This window comes from Camelus bactrianus, chromosome 25 (assembly GCF_048773025.1).
Source record: "Camelus bactrianus isolate YW-2024 breed Bactrian camel chromosome 25, ASM4877302v1, whole genome shotgun sequence".
Taxonomy (NCBI): domain Eukaryota; kingdom Metazoa; phylum Chordata; class Mammalia; order Artiodactyla; family Camelidae; genus Camelus; species Camelus bactrianus.
In genome coordinates, this window is record NC_133563.1 from 9,806,182 (window position 1) to 9,830,891 (window position 24,710).

Below are 24,710 nucleotides of genomic sequence, written 5' to 3' on the forward strand. Positions count from 1 at the left end.
ACACGAGGGAGGAATAAGCACTCAAAGGGAGGAGCGCCCCGGCCACCAATCAAGGCTGCCATCCTGGAACTTCATTGACAAACAACTGCTGCCATTTTTCATAAATTCAACTTTCAACATAATCCAAAATGCTAGAAAACACTCATTTCCTATTTGCGGGAGGTTTTGCAGCGCTGATTATGGCTAAAAAGCATTACGCCCTGTCCCTCTTATCAGGAACCTCACTGACAGAATCACTCACTCTGTATGAAGACAAATGAATAGTTATTCTGATTAAGAAGCAGAACAACATCAGCTCATGAACCAGACTCTGAGCACAGCATCTGGGGCACAACAGCTGCCCCGGCTGATCCCGGAGCAGGGGAGGGGGCTGAAGCGGCCTCACACGGGAGGAGACACCAACACTAGGCACACTTGGTGAATCCAGTTGACAGACGCAGCTCATCCTGTGCTTGCAGATTCTGACAGTGAGCATTAGTGGTCCCTCCCAGCAGCCCAACGTCGATATTATTAGCCTTCATTCGGGAGGATGGTCACCTTGGCAGTGACGATGTACTAGACATGAAAGGTGGCTTCCAGTCAGACTGCTTCCTCTAAGGAATCTGCAACCCATAACGATTTTTGAGAGATTTTTCTATCACAGGCCATCCTGCTTTGCAGCTAATTGAAGCAGAGACAGGTGTGTGACCCAGGGACAGTCTTCACAGGCTGCCCTGTGAGCACCCCACCCAATACCAGAGGACAACACCATCAGTTTTCTCTGGAAGAGTTTAAATGCAAGACATATAAAGAATAGTAGACAGCAGAGTATCAGAGAAGCAGAAAGACAAACAGATGCAGTAAAGTGAAGTCAAGAAACATTGGGTGCCATAATAGATTGGAGTGGGAGTGGGCAGAATAAAGATGATCACAAGCAACCTCTCTCTATTTAAAGAGAGAATCACTTACCAAAAATAATGGCACACACTAGCTTCTCTCCTGTCCCCCACCCCCAGGTCCAACCCCTGCCTTCTGCACCCCGGGAGGCTGACTCTGCAGATCACATCACTGAGATCCCTTGCTTCCTGGCTTCCCGTTGGGCTGTGCTGACTGGAGGCTCAGCAGGAGGTCAAAAGGAAGGAGGAGAGAACGTGGGTATTTCTTCCTCTTGCCCTCCCTGCCTCACACTGTGCTTCTGACAGTGCCTGCATCCCTCCGCAAGCACTCCCCTGCCCATTTCCACGCCGCCAGGGCTCGCCAGCTCCAGCAGTCACCTTCAGGCCCCAGAGTGAGCTGGGCCTGGGGTGCTCCAGCAGCCTGCTGGTTCCCCCGTCCTGCCCACACCTCTATAAACAATCCCTTCGTTAAATTTTCTTTCAAATCCCAGGCTTGGAGCCTTTTCTTTCAGTGGGGGCTGAGGTGTGGGAACAACTGAGACACAACAAGTGAAATGCCTGTGGGACCATCAGGGCGAGGTCCATGCTCAGCGTGAGGTCTGCTGAGAGGCCTTCCTACCCTTCCTCACTCCTCTGACGGGAAACCTTTCCACCCGAGGTCAGCTGAGCGGGACTCTCTGGAGAGCCTCAGTGATCCAGGGAGTTGCCCACGAGCCTTCCTATTGTGATGTTCACTCAGCCAGAGATGTTCTACACGAGCATCTGAGCCTTTACTATGTGCCAGGCATCACGCTAGGCTCTGGGAATCAAGTGGCAAACAGAACAGACAGTCTTTGTCCTCATGAACCTTACAATGGTGGAGGGTGGGCGAGGCAGGGGTTAAAGCAGGGAACAGAGCAGATTGCAAACAAAGAGTCACATAAATAAGTGTATAATTACAAGCCATGACAAGTGATTCAAAGGAACATGAGAAGAAGTTAACAGAGTAACAGAGATCTCACTGAGAACGTCAACTCTGTAATGACGGCAGCAGCCACTGCTGGCCCCTGGCCACTGTGGGTGGTCGACCAAACTATCCCCGTGTGGATGAAGAGGTTGATAAAAAGGAAACTAAAGCGCAGGGACTGTGGAGAAGAACGTGAGCTAAGCACGTTTACGTAAAAATGCCCGAGCTGACACCATGAAGCCGGCACCTCCATCAGTGCATCTACTGCTGCCGCTGAAAACAGATGCTGGTGGGTTTTGATGTGGAGGACAAGTTCTATGATGGCCAAGGTTAGTCCACTGCCTTCAATCCCTGCTTGCAAAGCTGCCCATCTCCAGAGAACCTGTCTCCAAGGAGGCAACAATTTTACTGTTTGAAGAGGTGTGAACAGAGGCCAAAGGGTATGGCAGCCACTTCCTTCGTTCAGTTTGGAAAAAAGGTTCATTCTCCTTTTTCTAAGGGCACAAAGCACTTAGAAACACCCTCTATAACCCCTCCTACCTCATCCACTGTTGTCTCCTCAGCACCTCTGATCCACACCCGCCTAGAGGTACGAGTGACCGAGGTAATAGGGCATCAGAATTTCTGGAAAAGAGAGGATCAAAGTCTTCTTTTCATTTTCATTTATTCCCCAATGTCTTGAATACTAGTAGCAAAGATATATCTCCAGTTTACCTTCTTACACGGTGATCCATTAAGGACAAAAGAGCATTGAATTCTGGAGGGGTCTTATTTTGGGAATGGGGCAATTTGTAACCTATGATGCTTTATACAATATTCACTTAATATTTAATAAATAGTTACTGAGTTCCCATTATGTGCCAGTGATCATGCTGGTCTCAGGGGATGCAGTTTATGAGCTAGACCTACATGGTCCTTGCCCTTAAGAGATATCTAGTATAGGCAGAGAGACAGACAATTAAACAAACAATAGCAATACATTGCTGCAAGCATTAGGTAGGATATATGTATAAGGCATTTTAAAAAGACTAGTAAAGTCAAAGAAGGCTTCCCAGACAACATTCTCAGTTTAATACCTGAAGAATGAAAAGGAGCTGGACAGAAAAGTGTAGAAGAACGGAGGCTGTGCAAAGGCACTGAGGTGCAAAGGCACTGAGGTGCACACGAGGTGGGCAGAGATGCTGAAAGACCTTCACTATGGCTATAGAAAATGACATAAGAAAAAAAGAGATGGAACTGAGGCTGAAACTGTAGGACCTGACCAGGTAACAATCAATCTTGGAAACCAAGTTAAGAATGCTGGCCTTTATCTTGCGATCATCAGGAGTCCTTTGAAGAGTTCTAAGCTGGAAAATATATGATTATGTTTTAGAAAGATCATATCAACTGTAATGTGAGTTAAGTGCTGGAGGACTGCAAAACTGAAGACAAGGAGACTATTAAGGGAAGATGTTTAGAGAGGTCTGGTTGGACACAGAATGGAAGTCTTTAGCAGACAGATGGAAATTAAAGCCATGGATACATAGTGACTGTTCAGGGAGAGGGTAGTAAGTGAGATAAAAATAGAGCCTAAGAGAGAACCCTGAGAACGTTTAGTGGCCACCAGAGGAAGAAGAGCCCAGAAAGGAATGGCTAGAGCGAGTAGGAAGTGTGCCTGGAGGCCACTCCCCACCGAGCGCCATGCAGCCCACCCTGCCGACTCTGGAGCCAGGCTGCCTGGGGGCAGGTCCTGGCTCCACTAGTAAATGACATGATCTTCAGCAACTTAACTTCTCTGGGCTTCCATTTCTCCTATTTTAAAATGGTGATAATACTACCTACAGAATCCACTTTATAGGGTTGATCTGAGGGTTAGATGATTTGCTATGTATTAAGTGCTTAGAGCAGGGCATGGCGTTTACCAGTGCCCACCAGGTGTTCTCATTAACTGTGCCTTACAGTGAACAATCTGCAGAGTTCACTCAGCTGGCTAGGACTAACGTGTTCCAAGTAATGGAAGGTACATAAAAATGGATTTCTTTTACCTACCCACCTTGTATAAACTACTTATGTTCATAACTATCCCCCAATAAAACTTGCATTTGAATAGAACTTCTATTCAACAACGAGCTTTCATTGTCTCCTTTCATTGTTCCAACAACTCTATAAGCAAGGAGACTATTTTTCTCATCTAAAAAATCAAGAAAATTGCCCAAGGTCATAATGAAAGAAGCAGAATCAGGGCTGGCACCCAGCTGTCTGACTCAGGGATCACTAATTGTCACGGATCAGTCTCCTTTCTCCCCTTGCTTGGAAATGCATTCGAAGGCCCCTGTCCCAACAGCACTCCAAAATATCTCCATTTGGTTTCCAGATGATTCTGACCTGTAATAACTTTTTCTGCTGCACACACCCAGTGCTGTTAGAGAGGCTGTGGGTCAAACAATTTAGGATGTAAGTGTTACTGTCACTGCAGCACTCCTGTCAGTCTTCCCATCCGTCAGATGGGAAGCTCTAGTGGTCAACCAGCATTTGGAAAATATGAAAGAGCTGATCAAACTATGAGTTATAGAGGATCTTTTCCACCCCCATTATTTCCAATGAAAAGGATGAAGGCAGTCAGAAGAAGAATGAAGGCGGTAAGCTGTGACACCACCTGCCAGAACCTGTCCCCTCTACAGGGATTCACTGTTCCCCTCAGAGCCTCTCAAGAGTCCTGTGCGGCCAGCAGAGCAGGGTGGCTGGCCCCATTTTACAGGTGGGGAAACTGAGTTCCAGACAGGTCTGGTATTTGTATTCTTTTGCATTTCATCTTGGTATAAGAAAGTCCAGCTTCTTATTATGTGTTATGCATGTGTGTGTGTGGTCAACTGAATGATTCTCATGCCTCAGATTCAGATAAAAAATAATGATGTTATATAGTTAAGGACACTAAAGAGGTAGACAATTTTTTAAAAAGTATTTGTGTTTATGGACACAACATTCAGTCAGAAAGGGTTATTCTGCAACCGACACTGTGTTCCAACAACGAGCCAGACTGAGAAGTGAGTCACCACCCCATCAGGCATTTCATCAAAGTTCTGCTACTTGGCTGTCTCCGGGCAACAAAGGGCTCTGAGCGGCACGTCATTAAAGCCAGAGTAGCTGGAGAGGGAATGAAGGCTGATCATTAAGGTGTCAAGAAGAAGCCAGGTGGCAATGATGATGGATTGAAAACATGCATTTAGCCTTACTCTCTCCCCGAACCCTGTCGAAATGGCAGTAAAAGGATTTTATTACAGACATAAACCTACAAGGACAAAGAGATGTGAAAAGAGACAAAAACAAAGAAATTCTGGAAGCCAGGAAGCAGATGGGCAAGCGGTAGCTGACTTAACAAACCTGAAAATGTGAATCCTAAGGCGGTAGGGGGAAAAACAAGAAGCAACCAGAAGCACATCACATGACCCCCAATGGCTCAGGAATTGGCAGGACCAGGGGTTTCTGCAGGAAGGGGTTCATGCTGGGGCTAATAGCAAGAGGATTCACTGAAAGTCCCCTTAAAAGACTGTCAGATGTGTAGACGTCCCTCCTGTGCAGCAGGAGAGCTAGAGCAGATCTCACTATTTCCTTGATTCTTCGTCCCTCCCTCTGCCACGTGGTTTTGCAGTTGCTACCACTAGAAAGAGGGCACGCATCTCTGCCTCACTGATGTTGTGTTTGGCCAATGGACTGAGGGCAGAAGTGACAGTGAACAAGTTCTGAGCTGAGGCCTTAAAAGACACTGTGTGTTTCCACTTGTCTCTGCCACAGTTCTGACGTGGCTGTGAGAAGCCTATGCCCCCAGGAACCTGCTGGTCCAAGAAGAATGAGAAACGTGGAATGGAACAGAGCTGATCTAGGTGCACAGGCTGGATCCCAGCCCAGCCCAGCCCAGCTGACTGGCAGCCACACGATCTAGAAACAGAGCTTGTTGCCGTGGTTATCTGTTCCTCAGCGTAGCTGGCTGAGCTGGTAATAGGTCCGTACAAATAGATGCTGCTGTAATAAAACTGAAGTATGTGGTACTGGCTTTGGGAACAGGTCACAGGGGGTGAGATATACACATTTTATATGCTGTAATATACATATATTTCATATCTTGCAATGTATATTTTATATACTGCAATATATATGTATATATATTTTACATATTGCAACACATGTTTTTATAAATTGCAATGTATATATTTTGAGAGCTAAAAATGATAAGGGTAATATTATAGGAGTTGGAAAAATGGTGCCCCATGTTTTGTAATGACAAAATACTTGGTACAATTGTTACCTAAAGTGACTTGGAAGATAGAAAAAATATCTAATGAACTCAAAGCCTGGAGCAAGGAGGTTTCTAGGCAGAATGTTGACACAGGTGACTGGAGTATCCTCAGCAATCTTAGGCCAGAGCATGTAAGGAGTGGGTAAATGTGCAAGGACTCAGATGGGAGACCACGCTCCATGGACAGGTGGGAGGGCGTCTGTGGATGGAGGGAGGCTGGACTCAGGGCAAAAGACTGGGCACAGACCCCAAACCCCCACTTCCGTGGGGCTCCGATGATGTTTCCAGCTCGATATGGAGGCATCTGGGTTTGAAAAGGCTCCTGTGCCCGAAGCTAGGCATGGCCAGAGCATGCTGGAGCTGGTGACTCCAGAACACTTTACTCGTCTCAGATTTTAACATGCCTGCCAGTGCCTAGTGCTCAGCAAATACTTCTTGAACAAATAAATGAATGATCTTAAGTCACTTCCCTGACTTTATTCTCCTTGGTTTCTTCTCGCTTAGCTCCCCTGACTAGTTTCCTTGGTCTCTTCCAATGTTAAGTTCCCTGGGGGATATTTGTTCCAACCATCCCGCTATCGGGGGGCCCAGGGACATCGCAGAGCTGTCGGTCAGCTTCACCTGCTGGGAGGAACCAAGTGGTCAGTCCCCTCCACGCTGAGCCCCTGGTTCTCCCAAGTCAGGGTGCCGAAGCCAAGCGTGAGAAAACTGGAGAGAAGAGAAGGGTAATTTGGTTTGTGTATGGTTTGAAGCCCTTGGTTCTATTCCAGCTACCCAGAATTTTTTTTTTTGTCATTTCAGCAAAAAGGAGCAAGTTCCTCAAGTTCCTCAGAGGGCAGTGTGAGATCCAAGCACTTCTTAGTGTCTCTGGAAGATGCCAGGCAGGAGGAAGTGGGAACTGGCGGCTGCAGGGACCTGGGAGAAAGCCCCAGACAGCTGCCCGCACCGTCCTCTACTTCCGAGGCAGCTGGGAGTGTCAAATCTTGTCCATGCAAAGAATGCAAATGTAAGATCCTCGGGACTCTGGGTCTCTGTACAATGAAACCACTAAGCAGCTCACATCTTCACGGGCTCATCTCTTATGCTCCCTGTGCTCTCCTCACACCAGACCAGCTGAAAATTGATCAGGCTCACCCACTGCCTCTCTTTTGCCGAGCTCTGGCATCTCCTTCTAAGTCCAGCATCTCCCTCGCCCCGTGACCTCATCTTCCACAGGGTCTGGGCAGGCAGAGCCTCACTTCCTCTCACCTGCTGGTTCCCTGGCTGCAGGTACCAGGCAAGGCCACGCAAGCAATGCCAATTAGACACACTTCAGCCCTCGTTCCGGGAGAAATGTTCCTAGTGACACCCTGGGCACCCCCGGAGTGTCTCTGATCACAGCAGCAGAGCACACTTGCTATCAGTGGGCTTGCAATGGAGGCTCTTCATCAGGTCCAAAAGCACAAAGAGGCTGAAGGCAGAGCTTAACACTCACATACCCAGGCTCAGGAAAGGCCAGAAGGAAGCCGGGGAGATGCTGGGCTCACGTGTTGTGTTGCCGACAGATATGTAAACGTGGATGGCACCAAGAGGTCTCCTGGGGCTAGGTTCTTCCAGGGTACTAAGGGAGCAAAGAGCTCTCCACCTTGTCAAGATAAGAGACCAGCTCTCCATGTGGGGTTGCCACCTGCTAGCCGGGCAGACGTGTCTGCCGTCAGGAGGCAACAGCAAGGCTCTTCTTTTTAGAAATCACACCTTCTCTTTCCCAGTTTCCCTTCTGTCTTCTCTCTCTCCTCCATCCCCACAATTTTTGAGGAGTTTGGGTGGCTGCACATGCTGGTATCTCTCTAATGAGCCTGGGTTTCTTTCAGGAACCCTTCCCCTGCTGGCCCAGGACACTGATTTCTCACTAAGTGGACGGGAGCTGTCAGGACAATCACACATTCGCATTTGGAAGAATGACAGCATCTCTTCTAACCTGAGGTATATGTAGGGCAGCAGCCACCCATCTGTCACCCACTTCATCTGCCACCAGGTGAAGAATAGCCACCGATGGTGACAAGGTCCTCAATCTGGGAGTATCCGACTGCTGGCTCTCTCCCCAAGTTAAAGAACACCATAAAAAGCACACGGTGGCCACAGACCCTCTGAAGTTTTCATGATGTAAACTAAGGGTCAGCTGATGGCTATCAGGAGCCCTGCCTTAATCCAGCCATCTCTGACAGCCTCTCTCTTTTCTCCAATTTGGAGAGAGACTGAAAGCCAAAGATCTGCATTGCACAAGATGATTTATGAAACAAAGATGTCAGGGCAGCTATCACTCCGCCCTCTTCAAGAGCTGAAGAAATCTTGCTGTTTGGAAATGAAGGAACAGAGACCTCAAGGAGTTCCTGCAATAAAAACCATATAAAAACACCCCTCATGTAGAGAAACAGAGCTTGGTCCAGACCTCTGTTCCTGACAGGCACTAGAAAAACTCACACTGTATTCGATGAGATAGGAAGAAGGTAACTCAGTTTGTGGTGCTTTTTATGAAATGACTATGTGGGTTTTAGAGGGCACAGCCAGCTTTGTCTTTTAGCATTGTGGCTGGCTTACCTTCTGTTTTGATGTAGAGAGTCTTGGAATAATCACACCTGGAAGACCATCTGTTAGACACTTGCCTTGTGCCTGTGCTTCTGGTCAGACACCTTCAATGGCTCCCTCCTGCCACTGGATTTAAGTACTGTCTACTCCAGTCTGTCCATCATCTGATTCCATTGGCTTTTGGCTGCCTGTCTCCTTCCATTCCCTTCTCTCCCTCACGCTTAGAGTCACATTAAGGGGCAGGTTAGCCAGACATCCAATCCATAAAAGGTATATAGCAAAAAGAACGTAAACAAATGCAAGCAACATCTCCATTCTCAGCATAAAGCTTTGGCATTCAACAGGACAGGGTTCAGCAGAGAATGGGGGTCTACAGGCTTGGAGTAAAGGATTGAGAGGCTCAGGGAGGGACAATCTGAGAAGGGAAGGCAGGGAATAGGAAGGCTGAGTGCGGGAAGGGAAAAAAATGGAGCGGTAACCCGGCAGCTGCAAGGTGGAGAAGCAAGGCTTGAGAGCACAGCCAGATGATTTCAAATGAAAGCATTTAAACTTTTCCCTCCTTCTCCTCTTTGAAATGGTAAGTAATGATGATACCAGATAACGATGCATCACATAGCCAGGCACTGTTGTGATTTTACCTATATAAGCTTGTTCAATTCACAAAACAAAGCTATCAGGTAGGTACTATTATTATACCCACTTCACCAATGAAGAAAGGCGGGTGAGCGGCTTGTACAAGGTCACACAACTAGCAAATAATGTTCCAGCTCTAGACTCTCCAAGGCTCCCTGCCCAACACCAACCTGTTCTGCCTTTTCTGTCCACCCTGCATTGCTCTCATGTTGCTACAGATTGTGGAGGTGGGATTTTGGAGAAGACCAGAGAAAGAGAGAAGGGTCAGCTGACATATGGACTAAAACATAAGGGAAGGGTAAAGAGCTGTTATTAAAAGGAAATCAATGATAAATTCTGGAGAGGGTGTAGAGAAAACGGAACCCTCCTACACTGCTGGTGGAAATGTAGTTTGGTGCAGCCACTATGGAAAACATTATGGAAATTCCTCAAAAAACTAAAAATAGACTTATCATATGATCCAGAAATCCCATTCCTGGGCATATATCCAGAGGGAACTTTAATTCAAAAAGATACATGCACCCCAATGTTCATAGTAGCACTATTCACAACAGCCAAGACATGGAAGCAACCTAAATGTCGATCAACAAATTACTAGACAAAGAAGTTGTGATATATTGATATAATGGAATACTACTCAGTCATAAAAAAGGATAAAATAATGCCATTTGCAGCAACATGGATGGACCTGAAGACTGTCATTCTAAATGAAGTAAGCCAGAAAAAGAAAAAATATATATACCATATGATATCACTTATATGTGGAATTAAAAAAAAAGTGAAATGAACTTATTTACAAAACAGAAAAGACTCACAAACAGAAAACAAACTTATGGTTACCAGTGGAGGAAGGGGGTGGGAAGGAAAAATTAGGAGTTCAAGATTTGCAGATACTAACTACTATATATAAAGTAGATAAAAAACATGTTTATACCATATAGCAAGGGGAACTATATTCAATATCTTGTAGTAACCCATAATGAAAAAGAATATATATATATATATATACACACACACACATGGCTGAACTATTATGCTGTACACCAGAAATCAACACAACATTGTAAACTGACTATACTTCAATTAAAAAAATAAAGTAATTATTGATAGATTTAAAAAAATAGGAAATCAAATCATGCCCTCACTAAAGCTGTGTTGGAAAAATATCCACACTAAGTTCATCAAGTTGAATATGTTAAATATGCACAGCTTTTGTATGTCTATCATACCTCCATAAAGTGTTTTTTTTTTTTTTAAATAGAATGAAGGAAGAATGAGCTGCCTCAACTGATGAGACTGAGAAAATGAACCGTGGCTTTTAGTTCAGTGCTGTGCAGCACAACCCCAGGCCCCCGTGCCCACCTGTGGGTAAGATACTTGCGTTTATCGATCTAGATAAAAGCAGGATTTCATTGCATTGCTTCACACTTAGCTTTTGTTTGAGACTTAGTTTCACATCATCAACGTTTATGTGTAACCGAAACTTCTGAGTTTCAAAACTGAGTATCACATAATCAACAATATGAAGTAACTTTGCTTAGAGGAAGACACAATTTAAAAAAAAGCCCTAGTGGAAGCCTTTTGTATTTCTTCCATGAGTGCTCTCCCATCTGATACGGTGCTACAGTTCCATTTAAAATTCTTGTGTCTGATAACCATGAGTGAAGAGACCATCCATCTATAGAGCTAAAACAGGAAAAAGAAAAAATATCTACATAATATTTTTGAAAGGAAACCAAAAAGTAGAACTACCCTATGATTTAGCAATCCCTCTCCTGGGTGTATACTCAAAAGAACTCAGATCAGTACCTTGAAGAGAGTTCTGTACTCCCATGTTCACTGCATTACTCACAGTATGTTCACAAAATGTTCAAGCATGATTCACCATAGCCAAGATGCGGAAATAACCGCAGTGTCCATCAGTGGATGAATAGATCAAGATATTGTGGTATATAGATAATGGAATAACAAAATGAATGGACCTGGAGGACATTATACTAAGTGAAATAAGCACTTTCTGTGTCTACAGAAAGAAAAACACTGCATGACTTCATTTATACGTGGGATCTTCTAAAGTCAAATACATTAAAGCAGAGAGTAGAAGGTAGTTTCCGGGGCAGGAGCTGGGGAAAGTGGGGAGATGCTGGTCAAAGAGGGCAAGGTTGCGGTAATATAAGACAAATATATCTGGAGACCTAATGTACAGTGTGATGATAATAGTTAACACTGCTGAATACTGGAAATTCGCTAATAAAGTAGATTTCAGATCCACGCATCACACACAAAAAATGGTCACTATGTGAGGAGATATGTTAATTAGGCTGACTGCAGTAATTGCTTCACTATGTATATGCATATCAAATAATCATGTTGTACCCCTTAAATATATACAATTTTTTTTTTAATGGGCCAGAGCAGCCACATGTTTGGAGCTACTCATTGTGCTTCCAGCCCCTGTTCCCTGAAAACATGCACTGAGCTTTCCCACCCTGGGAACTTACTGTCCTCCCTCCCACCCTCTCTTTCCCTGTCCCCTGTCCACATTTTGCCTGTCAAAACCCTCTGTTTATCTCAGCTCACTCAGATGCCAGTGTGAACACAAAGTGGTCACCTTCAGGCATAGCATTTTGTTTATTAACTCATTTTATTTTTTCCTTTAGAATAAACAAAGCTTTCTTGAGCACTCCCACTCTATAATAAAGAATTTGGCCTTTGTCCCTCATTGCTAGGAGGGAGCCTCTCAAAGCTTGGAAGTTCCCAAGTGATAGGAGTATCTTTGTCACTTTGATGGCTTCTCAAACCATGCATGAGTTTATGCTGACCAGGTGGCTCATGGTGAGCCCTTAGGTGGTTTCAGGATGGGGTTGGCCGGGCTGGAAAGACCAACCATGTGATCAGAGGGTTGGGATGTTGAGCCATGCAAAATTAACCTGACCTCCAGGGCGGGGACGGAGGTTGGAGACAGAGTTTGTTCACATGACTAATAATTCAATCAATCACGCTTGCATAACAAAACACCAATAAAAACTCTGGCCACCAAAGCTCAGCGGAGTCTCCTGGTTGTGACACACACTGATGTGCTGAGAGGGTGATGCATCCTGGGGACAAGGAAGCCTTGTTTTCGGAAACCTCCCAGACCTTTCCCTGTGCATTGCTTCACTGGGCTTTTCCTGCTTTGTGTCCTTAACAATAAAACTGTGATCATAAATATGGTGCCTTCCTGAGTCCCATGACTCATTCTAGCAAATTATTGAAGCTCAGGGCACAGTGGAAAGCCCTGAATTTGCAGCCAGTTGGTCAAAAGTGCAGGTAGCCTGGGAACCCCAGAGCTGGTGGCTAGTATACGAAGTGAGGGGAGTCTTAACTCCAGGTTGTGTCAGAATCGCATCACAACTCTGTAGACACATGGTGAGAAAGACTGACACAGACTCTGGCCTTCATGGGGCTCACAGCCATGGCAGACACGGACTAAGCAATCCATGTGGGGACAACTCTGTTTGAAGTGAATTATAGGGCACAGTGGGGCCTATGGCAGAAGCAGCTCCGGGCACCCAGAGACATGGGCAGGGGGCCTGGCTTGTATTCATTTATATTTGCAACAATTAGAATGATGGCTTGGCCATCACAGGTACTCAGTGAATTATTCCTAATTGAAGTTGATGGAATAACACAACACTTTGTTCAGACCAGAACATTTTCCAGCTTAAAAATTCCTAGATGAGTGAACCCCTTCTCAATTGCCCAGATGGGTCATGCCACGTGGAAACCAGAAATATCCCCATCCCTGAGGCCCTCCTCATTTCCTTTGACCTCTCCTGGCTTGTCTGCCATCTGCTTTTCTTTTCCTTCTCGACCCATCCCTCTCACCTCCCCCTTTCCCTCAGTCATTCTCTCTCCCTCTCCCTCGTATCAGAGGAAAACAGTCTCACTTAGGGAAGGAACAATCATCTTCCTCCTTCGGTGTAAAGGATGGCTAAGCTGTTCTGCACTAACCATCAACAGTGATCTCGATATGAAAGGAGAAGAAGAGAGGACAGAGGGAGAGAAGAGAGAACTGGGGCCAGATTTCTCCTCCCGTAGAGCTCCAGGCAGGGTCCACAATGTGATCCCATCAGCACCTGATACGAAACCTGCCTGCCGCTCCCGGCAGTGCGAGTAGACTAGAGGACCAGAACTTTGCTGAAGGTGATAAAGAAATCAGACCCGTCATCATCACTACACATCTAAACACTGATCCCTGACGATGTGCCAGGCATGGTTCTAGAGTAACAATTCATGTTTTCATAAATTATCATCCCAGGAAGGTTAGTTAACCATAGCTCCAGTGAGTGGCAGATCTAGAACAAGGAGTCTTGTCCCTGAAATAGTCTATCTACAACTTCGCTCAAGTCCTTGATCCTCTCTGAGCCTCAGGTCTTTAAATCTGCAAAATGAAGCTTGGATCCATATTCCAAGGTCATGCAACAGCCAGTAAAGGAGCCAGGACTTGGCTCCAATCATGTGACTCTGAGCCCAGAGACCTTTCATCCACCCTGCAGCTCCCTCTGTCCTCTTCCAAATTACTGCTGTCTTTTGCCAAGTGACTAACTGGCAGAAGCAGTAAATGCCATGAGAGAGAAGAAAAACTTCAAAGAAAAGGTATCACCAAATGCCTCAATGGGTGATTAAATGGGAATTTAGAGATGGGACATTAAAGTCCCTAGACCTAGTTTTATGTTTTTAATGGGAAGGAAGATATGGTTGCGGGGAAACAGAAAGGAGGTGATTTCCGTGGACCCCAACCTACTCCCTTTTGTGGAGAAGGTGAACGTAAGAACAAAGAACCACACAAAAAGTTTAGACATCCTGGGGCTACGTAAGAGGCCACACAGAACAAGAGGTAAGCTGAAGCACAAGGAGGGACCCTGACAGGAGAAAAAGTGGTGACAGTGATTAATACTTAGAAAGCTGAGGTCTAAAACCGGGCTTTGATCCATTTGTTCATTTAGCTGATACACGCAGTGAGGTAAGGGCTCTGGAAGATACAAAGTTTAGCAACACAACAGGCTCTGCCCTTATGAAACCTGGGCTCACAAACTTAAAAAACTTCCAGTAAAACATGAAGCAGTGCTTTAGCAACCAAACAATTCTCAGTATAGTTTCAGTTCAATGAAATGTGATCATGAGTGGGGAAATGGCCAAACACAGGGGAAGCAAAGTCAAAAGCCTGTGTTTTAAAACACAATTGGTTTTAAAAATAGTTGGAGAAGATACTGGGACAACTGACAAAATGTGTATTTGGACTGTGGATTAGATAGTAATCCAGTATTAATGTTAAATTTCCTAGTTTTGTAATGTGGTTATGAAAGAGAATGTGCTTGATCTCAGAAAATATGCACTCGGGTATTTAAGGGTAATGGGTGTGATGTCTCCAAGTTATTGTCAAATAGTTTAGAGAAACACACACACACACACACACACACACACACACACACACACACACACGGGGTGCGGGAAGGTGGGGAGAAAGAGAATGAGAGAGCAGAGAAGCCCAAATGAAAACATATGTAGAATCTAGGTAATGGAATTAGAACTATTTGTACTAGAAATTTTTCAATAAGTTTAAAATTACATTACAATTTAAAAGTGCCCCCCAGACACCCACAACTGATACAATGGATAAACCACAGATGCTAATGGAACATCGTCTAACCCCAGAGAGGCTCTTTCTGGCTAGGGCTCTGCCTGGTCATGGTTTTTCCCATCTTCTGCAACCAAAACATAGGAAAATCTCAGGCTGGTTGCATGCCAAGCATGGAAAGGTGACATGTTTTAGACTGTGAGTCAAATGGCGATGTTTAAATTAACCAACTCAAACCAGTTTCTTGAAGAATTTATCCAAACACAGCTGTTAGAAAGAGACACCTTAATCAGAGTGAGACTGTTCAAGTCACAAAAATCACTAACCCTCAACTGTCCTTAAGCTACAGCTGCTGCAGCAAACGTACACAAAGGCAGTGTCCCTGAAATTTTGTAGAAATACAAGTATGTGTATGCATACATGTATACGTATGTTGTGAGGAGGAGGGAAAAGAGAAAGAAAACAGAGAGAAGGAAGAATATCTGCTACTATGGACTGTAAGACAGTGTTTACTTAGATGACAGCCAAGAAATAATACGGACAAACAGTTCAACTCTCTAGCCCCCTACTTAACTTCACAGGACTAAACAAGAAAAATGATTGAAAGAACATTCGCTTTAAGCGAAAACACGTCTGCCTAACCCACACCATCATGCCCAGCTGGAAGGATATAATCATGTAACATCAACAATTACACTTCATTTTCATTTCATCTTCAAAACACATTTCACCCAGAGTTCATTGTGCAGCTTAATAAAATACAGAAATAGCAATCAGAGAAAAGTTAAATTCTGAATAAACCATATTTAAATAAAAATGTAATGCTTTTTCCCCTAAAGAAAAGAAATGAAAACAGAAAAGGTTTCTTCCTTAATGAACCTCAGAAATAAACACAAACATTATTGTTAACCTACTGGGATCTATGAAAGTAATTTTGATTCTTGCATTACTGAAAGAGATCTAGTTCTCGTATGCTCTAAATTCTAATTAAACAAACGAGGAAAAAAGTTTTACAATGAACAATGCAGTCAAATGTAGACATTCTATTCAGAAGCAGTAATGTTAGCATAACAAGTGAGTTAAAAAAAGAAAAAGGAAAGAAATTATTAAAGAGACGGGTCGTGAAAAGAAAAGTTGGGGTTTTTTTTAATGCATAAAGCCTTAATCTGAAGCCAAGCAGAGATGAAGATAAACAGGAAGTTGCCCTCCACAGCCAAAGAGCATAATACCCAGGAAATCAAGTGAAATCAGTCTAAAATACTAACTACAGTTAATATGAGCTTAGTATCCTGATGCCAAATGAAATATTAAAGCAAGTTCCCTATTTCCAGGGCTTTGTATCTTGGTGGCTGTATGATGAATCAGGATGTGTCTTGGCAAACTCACTGGCAGCCTGGAGGATATTTGTTTTCCTACCAAAAATAGTTGGAGTCTCCTAAACTGTGGAATGGACATAAAGTGATCAGAGCACTTGAGGAATCTGACTCAACCGTTGAATCAGGAAGATCACTCAGGGGCTCGGGCTAAGGGCCTGACACTTTGCATGTACAGGAACCTGCTGGAACACGGTGACGGCAACCAAAAGATTAGGCAGCACTTGGTCTGCAGTCTGCAAGGCACATAACACAGACTCACTGAGAAACACATTCCAGAGCTGATACCTCACTAGGCTGTCAGAATGGATTCCTCCAGGCTGGAACCTAGCAGGTCAGGGTACCCTCGGCCCCCAGCAGAGGTCCCCACTTGGAATCAATTCCTCTGCTATCACCTGAAAGACGTGCAATTCTCTACCAAAAACCCTCTCCTCCTTCTGTCCTGGGACCTCAGCATCACCCAGACTATTCTACCTCTGTGTCAGGATACCTCCAAACCCCAGTGGTATATCCTATGTGTGGCAAATTTCACCTCTCTGGGCCTCCATCCCCTTACCTACAAAATGAGAGGGTTGGACCAAAGGATCTCCAAAGGCCTTTGCGGTTCTGAAAATGGAATTACAATGAGCAATTCTGGATTCCAAACCCAGAGAAATTAATTCTTGACCCTCCACAGTCGTGGCCATGGGTGCTAGCCATCAACATATTTTTATCTGGCCAAATCTTACAAGTATGTCTAGTTGGCCAAAGATGGACCAAGAGCCTCCCCAACAGCTCTTAGGAAGTCTATAACCCTGTCACCATACCCTCAGAAGGCTTGCGGGTGTTTCCTTTTAGAGCAGAGTTGGTCTTATAAACTGGGGCTTAGTTATGACACCCCTGAACATAGGGAGCAGCTCAGTACAAGGAGGGACCTTCTTGGAACTCTTTCGAGGGATTGTGCTATTAAAGGACTGATAAAGATAAATTACACAGGTGTTTTACCAGCTTAAGGAATGATAAGAATAGTAGCTAGTATTTGTTGACTGTTTACCATGTGCCAGGACCTACTGTAGGATTTTGCATGATTATCTCACTAAAATCTCTTTTCAACCTTTTAAAATTGTTAACCCCCATGTGCTCAAATAGAAGATGAAAATGGGCCCAGAAAAGATAAATAATTCACCCAAGGACACTCAGAACTAGAATTTGAACCCAGGCAGTCTGGTTTCAGAGTCATCATGCTTTAAAAAAAGGTTTCCTTTTAAATACAGCTGTACAGCATAGGAGAGACATTAGTCTTTTGACCTTCTAGTTGGCTTTTATTTATTTTTTTTAATTTTTTATTTGGAAACAATTCTGATCATATCGAAAAGTTGTAAAAAAACAGTACATTTGAACCGTTTAAGAGTAAGCTGCTGGCATTCTGCCCCATCACCTCCAGAAATGCTCTAGTGCATTTATTCTGTAACTGCAATGCAACCATCAAAATCTGGAAATTAATACTGAAACACTGCTGTCAGACCAGCCTCAGACCCCATCTAGGTTCACCCAATCACGTGTTTTCTAGCAAAGGAGACAGTTCAGAATCACAGGTTGCATTTAATTGTCACAGCTCTTCAGTCTCCTTCAATGTGCAACAGCTTCTGATCTATTCCTTCACTCTCATGACCTGAGCATTTTTTTTTTTTAAGTTACAGTAGAGTCATTTTACAGAATGGTCCTTTGATTGGAGGTTTTCTCCTGTAACCTCACAGTGAGAGCTGGGTTGCACAGCTTTGGCAGGAACATCCCAGAAGTGACACTGTGCTCCTCTGCCTGGCTCACCAGGTGGCACATCATTTTGCTTTGGTTCCATTACTGATAACGTTCACTGAGAAACCTGGCAGACCCACCAGTCTCAATCACTAAGTATTTCATAAGAAGGCACCATGAGACCATGTAAATATCCTGTTCCTTAAGAAACTTTCAAGTTATTTGTTTGTATGTTTATGCTAATATGGAGTCATTGATTCCTGTTTTATTTATTAGATTACAATCTGTTGCCATTTTTTTTATTCTCAAAGTATCTCAGATTTGGCCAGGGGGAGACCTTTTAAATCAGCTTCTATGTTCTTCAGACATGCCCATCATTCTTTGAGTACCTTCTTACTTTTTGGCACAATGTGGTGTTCCAGGTTCATCTTGTACTTTCCCTGCCATAGCTCTGGAATCAGCCAGTTCTCCAAGAAGCCCTGGTTTCTTTTAGAGGAAAATGGTATTTAGAAAACAATATCTGGACACTAATGTGCTCACAGCTATTGTTCATGGCTGCCACTGACCTCTCTGCCCCTGGTGTAGACATCCTCTACACCCCTCTGCAGCTTCAAAACCTTGTGACCCAACTTGGGCTCCAACATCCTTCCTGAGCCACCTCCACATCCTTCCTTTATTCTCATGATGCCCACCCCCAAGCCCCAACCCCTGAAGACTGAATGAACACCTCCCTTGCTCAGCCCTATCTACTGGCTTTTGGACTGGATTGTTCAAGAGGACAGAGAAAGAGGAATCAGCCAGACTTCAGATCACTATGTTTGCTAATTCTTCCAGGTTCACAGGAAGGAACACTAAAGAGCCCCCACATGATTCATTTCCATTTTTCTGTACATTTTCATTGAGATCAAGATGCACTGGTACCTACCACGCTGTTCTGTTTGCATTAGCATGGCCAGTGCCCCAAAACAATGGCAACACCAGATAGAACAGGATTTACCGAAGTAACTGCTAGAAGACCTTTAAACTTCAAAATCAGAGTTCTTTCACTCTTTTAAGAGCAGAATACAGTGAAGCAAACTGGCCCTGACCCATTTTTCAGGGGGAAAACATTAATTCAAGAGTATAAAGTAAAAATAATCATTTAATGTACTAGTATAACTGCTTTAAATGTGAGGATAATATGAGTACAGGGGGAAAAAAAGGAAACAGCACAGCATGGGATCTGGAGCTATTCAATTCAGAACTGATGCCAACCTCTGCCACTTACTAGCTGAATGACCTTGGGCAAGTCAAAGGACTTCTGTGTACTTTGACTTCTCATGTGTAAAATGAGGAAGTGTTAGAAAAGGAACAGTAATAATCATAAATTGGATCATTCCACATCCCTGCTTTTTAGACACCCTCCCCAAAACGTTTCACTTTTCCAAACTCTCTATCTTGGCCTTGAGGACCCTTCATGGTTCTTATTTTACTTTTACCTTCATTAATATGGCCTGACCATCCTTGCATTTTTGATTCCTATTCTCCTTCTCTCCTTGGGGCTTTGCACTTGCTGTTTCCTCTAACTGAAACACTCCCTTTGTCACTTAGGCCTCAGCCCGAACATCACCTCTTCAATTTAAAGCCATTCTCTTCCACCCCAAGCACCCTCCATTACACTAGCCTGTTTCATTTTCACCACGGCACTCATCACTGTCTGAAATGATCATATTTGTTGGTTTATGTCATCACTATCTACTGCTCCCACTAGAACATGAGAACATGAAAGCAATTATTCTGGTTGCATCTAGGACAGTGGCTGACACATAGCAGGTATGTCATAGTAAGTGTGAATGGCATAAATTAATGAATGAATGGTACTTTTTATGTGTCTTTATGAGTATTAAATGAGATAATAAAAGTAAAATATTTATCACAGAACCTGGTACATAGTAAATCAACAATCTGTGGTATAATAAAAAATATCAAGGTACCCAAGTTCTAGCCTTGGGTCTTTCTTCAGCTGGTAGGATGATTTCTGGCAAGCCATAAATTCTCTGAGCCTTAACTTTCTCATCTTAAATCCTGCCAGATCATCTCTGAGGTCTCTTCCGGGATTAAAGTTCCATGGTTTTTCATATCTCACAGTCAGTTTCCAAGTTGCCTAATGGTAACTGAACTACTGCTGCCTTAGGGGCAACTCTAGATAAACAACAAGTTTCTACTGTGCAGCACAGGGAACTGTATTCAGTATCTTGTAGTGACCTATAGTGAAAAAGAATATGAAAAGAAATAGATGTATGTATATGTATGACTGAAACATTATACTGTACACCAGGAATTGAGACAACATTGTAAACTGACTATACTTCAACAAAAAAATGAAAAGAACAGAAGCAACTCAAAAAGGCTAATTGTGGTATTGCTTGACTATTACAGTTTCCATTTGCTAACTACACTTTCAGCTCAAGTTTACAAGGGGTTTCCAAGCAACTCTGAAGAGTTCCTCTGTTTTCCACTGCACCTCAACTCTTTCCCCTACCATAATTTCCAGGCACAAAACAGAGGCTGGCTTGATCTTAACATCATCTGGCCTGGACTATATTGAAATATTTATCAAAACAAAACTCAGGAAAATTTCAGAAAGCAGTTAAAGGTTGGTGTTTCACTCAGATATCTTAGTGAAATTTTTGGACCCTGGATAGAAATCTACAATCCTGGGGACATCAGATTATCTCCAAAGAGAGAGTTTCTAGAAACACTATTAAAACAGAGAACCAAATGGTGGCTCGTTCATTTTGTTATTTCCAAGAAACAATGCAGTAGCCTACACTGTCCACTCAAAAGTCCAGGATGATCCTCTCAGTGACACTGAAGTCAGTGATTTAGTAATCATCCAGCCTTGAAAAATGATTCTAGGTTAAAAACAAAGCAATGTGTCTCATAGACAAAGCTGTGTCGTGGCTGATGCTGCCAAACTAAGTTGGAAGCGTGCATTCATCGTTTATCTTGATTGTCCAACAGAACAAAAAATGAACACAAAAGAAAAAGGATAAACATCTCTTTTCATTCAGCTTGCCCTCATTCCTAGATAGCTTATGCCAATCAAGCCAATTCTGCTGCTGGTTTGGTAACTAGCTTCAGTCAACCACTTTTAGTGCTTCCAACAGTCTTTTCCCTGACTAGTACCTGGAAAATCTCCTTACATTTAACTGACTTAATCAGTTTCCCCAGCAAGGCCAGACAAGGGAAGGGTGGTTCCCTGTCACCACTGCCAAATGTCACCAGGAGAAAGGAATCATCTGATTTAGCATTTCTGTTGTATAACAGCAGTCTCACCCTCACCCCTTCCTCCTGCAACATATTACAAAAATCAAGGGTTGAAGCCTTGTTACCCAAAGTCCTTAGACTGGCAGCAATGGCAACACCTTCGAGCTTGCTAGAAACTTGAAATCTCAGACACTTCTCCAGACCTACTGAATTTGAATTTGCATTTACAGGATCCCCAGGTAATTAACACGTACATTAAAGTTTGAAAAGCATCAAGGTAGAATAATCTCTTTGAGGTATTCATTTCAAATGAAATAAACTTATTCCCATTCAGCTCCTATTCATTTGGAAAGAAGGGAAATAGATTATTAGGCTTGTTTGTCTTAAAGCAATAACTGATAATTAACTCTATGGGGACTTTTTGTAGTATTATTTTGGTCTTGGAATTTATTCTCCCTTTTTATGCAATAAGATTCTCATAATCCTAGAGCAAGTTAAGAAAATGAGATGTATTTACCACTAGTATACTAGTAAATTGGTTTTCTGGAGGCAGAAGTCCTGATTTGTACCATTTGCCAATTTCCATGGCGTAAATGCTCATTCATGATCAATTTAAAGCTGCCATGTAAAATTCCAGAAAATTTGAGAGTTGACTTTCACTAACTGTTCCAATTCTGAAAGACCCTCAAAAAGGAAACCTCTTTTCAAGTCATGGCCACTCCTTGCTCAAATCTATTCAAAATGAGATGACATCAGACTTCCTAAACATCCTTTTCGTTATGTCACTCATGCCTCTGCTCCCAAACCTAAGAAGCTTCCCTATTAATCGTTTAGTGCACACACCTAATCTCCTTTCCCTATTTTTCAAAACTCCCTCTCCTTCCTCATGCTCCACTTATCCCACTTCATTTTCTAGTTCTCCTTAACATACTCCATATGCCCCACTTCTGTTTCCTGCAGCTCATCAGTTCTTGAGTCATAACTGAGGAAGCACATTACTCCAGTTGCTGCTGGCATCTAACTCCCAACATTGAAGGACAGGACTGCAAAGGGCAGAACAAACACAGCAAATGGCAGATGGAGAAATGGAAAGAATGTGAGTGCTGATAACATTTCTGAATGGCTGAATCAACCTTCCCTGAACTCGCCCTTCTTATGGACTTTCCATTATAGAAGGCAATAGACATCTAGATTTTATACCTGCAACCGAAAGCAAAACCAACAGTGGGTCTATAGCAAAAGTTCACTGATAGAATAATAAGCCATGCCATTGCAAACCCAAATGAGGCTGTCACCAACATGGCCTGCAATGGTTCCCCCAGTCCTGTAATCGGGGGAGAGAGGAACTATCTGGGAAGATACCAGTGAGGAGTTGATATTGACAACAGTGCATTACAGTAGTTCATAATCTCATAGACTCTTAGATAGGGAAGAGATCTTAATGGTCTTATAATTTTACTTCCCACCAAAAGCATCCATGATGGGTAATTACCAGCCTCTTAAAATGAATGGGAATTGATATTCTTCTAAGGCAGTACATTCTATTTTATTATTTACTCTATTTATTGTTTTAAATTCTTTGTGACAAGCTAACATATGTTTTTTCATAATTTCTAGTCATTGGTCATAATTCTCCTGCCTTGAATCACACATAAAAAGACCTTGATAGGAAAATAGGAAAATATTGATCATGGATTGTCCTTTCTAAGTACATTATTCCCCATTTCCCAGACCTCTCACCAGCTCTCATCTCTGGATAGAAGGACAGGGCCACATGGCATGCCTCTAGACAGATCTCTACACACTGACATCAGCCCACATCAGTCTACTTTCTTTGCACACAATGTTTCAATCTGCTGAAAATCTGAACTTTCTCTAATTTGACCACAAGAAGATAGTATTAGTCAAGGTAACACCAGTTGCTGTAATCAGATTTCAGTGGCTTAATCCAATAGATTTCTTTCTTTCTTATTTCTCCTTTACAAAGATGCAAAAGCAAAGTTCTGACTGGTTATGACTTAGGGTCTCAGGAGCTTTCTGTCTTGTGGCTCCACCAACTTCAATGCCTGGCTTCTAAAGCTACCAGAGAAACAGAAAGAGCACAAGGATCTGGTAAAAGGTGTAGTTACGGGCCAAGTCTGGATGTGGTGCACATCACTTCCACTCACATTCCATTGGCCAAAACCCAGTGAGATGCCACATGTGACTGAAAACATATGCCTGAGAAATACATTTAGCTGTGTGACCAGGAGGAAGAGGACACAAGCTTGATGAACAGCCAGTAAATTTCTGCCACAAACACCATTTAAAAACATCTATCTAAATATCTAAATGTATACAGAAATCCAAATTATCCAGGAGGACAGACAAGGACTTGCCCAACTTTGAAAGACAAAAGGTGGAGTCCCACAGGAAAATAGGTGTGACAGCACACTCTGTGTATTTCATAAAAATAGAAAATACTTTGGCACAAAATGGGAAATACCTAAAAAAGAATGCTTCCAAAAGGTTTCCTAAAGAGTGCATTAGGAAAACTCACTTCCTCCGAAGCATAATAAAAAAAGCAATAGTAAGTCAAAAGTAAAAACACTTATTTTTAGAAAATATTTTCTGCTGCCTAAATTATTTAAAAGGAACAGCAATGCTGTGCTACGTTATTCTCACAATATTATTCAAATCTATTCATTATTTAACGATACGAAACAGGAGATCATAAAGAGTAAACTGATATGTAAACTTCTGCTGGCATAAGAAGCTAGATGTTTCAGGACAAAGCTCAGGAGGACTTTTAAATTTCTTCCAATATGAAGCTTCACCCTTGATAACTACCACCAGATAATGGATGATATTTCATTACATTTTGTGACACATCTAGAATTTACCAAGCCCTTTCACATATTAGATTAAATAGTATGAAATTGCCAATATTTGGCTGTTTTTGACTTACAAAACCAGTTTTATATGATTTGACCTGATACTTTACAACTTTCAACCTTCTGTAGAATAAATAGGTCCAAGCTTTTAGGTTTGTTTCATTCCGGGAAATGTAAACAGCAGGAATAAATCTAATTACATGTATGTGTATATAGGTAACAAAGCATTAATCATTTGGCTTAGCCATTTAGGTACCACTCCCAAAATGCTCTCAGAATATAAATAAATAGACAAACAAATAATAAACTATGAACATTAAGTATCTTGCCTCATATTTGCCTCTTATTAACTTCATTTTTCTAATCAATGGATTATCTCTGCAGGGACTTAGCCAACACAAACCTTTTCCAAGCCCACCTCCAGACACTCAGGATGCAACCTCCTTTATGCTTTTTATATCTTATTCACTAACAAGGAAATTACGGAGGTTTATTCATTTACTTAAGCTGCTTTTTCCTATTTCTACTTTTCCTTCCAACCTCTTTGTAGCCATGTGGACATTTTAATT

The 24,710-nt window shown here is 42.9% G+C and overlaps 1 protein-coding gene across 10 annotated transcripts in view; it reads right to left on the reverse strand.

The window, feature by feature from the left end:
- NCALD (neurocalcin delta) overlaps positions 1-24,710 on the reverse strand; it is a 364,310-nt gene that overhangs the window by 192,329 nt on the left and 147,271 nt on the right. Inside the window, exon 4 of one of the 10 annotated variants that reach the window (XM_074353003.1) lies at positions 2,362-2,445. The exons of the other annotated variants lie outside the window; for them this stretch is intronic. The gene's annotated coding sequence lies outside the window, so the exon portion shown is untranslated. The remainder of the gene's footprint in view (positions 1-2,361; positions 2,446-24,710) is intronic. 10 annotated transcript variants of the gene reach the window in all.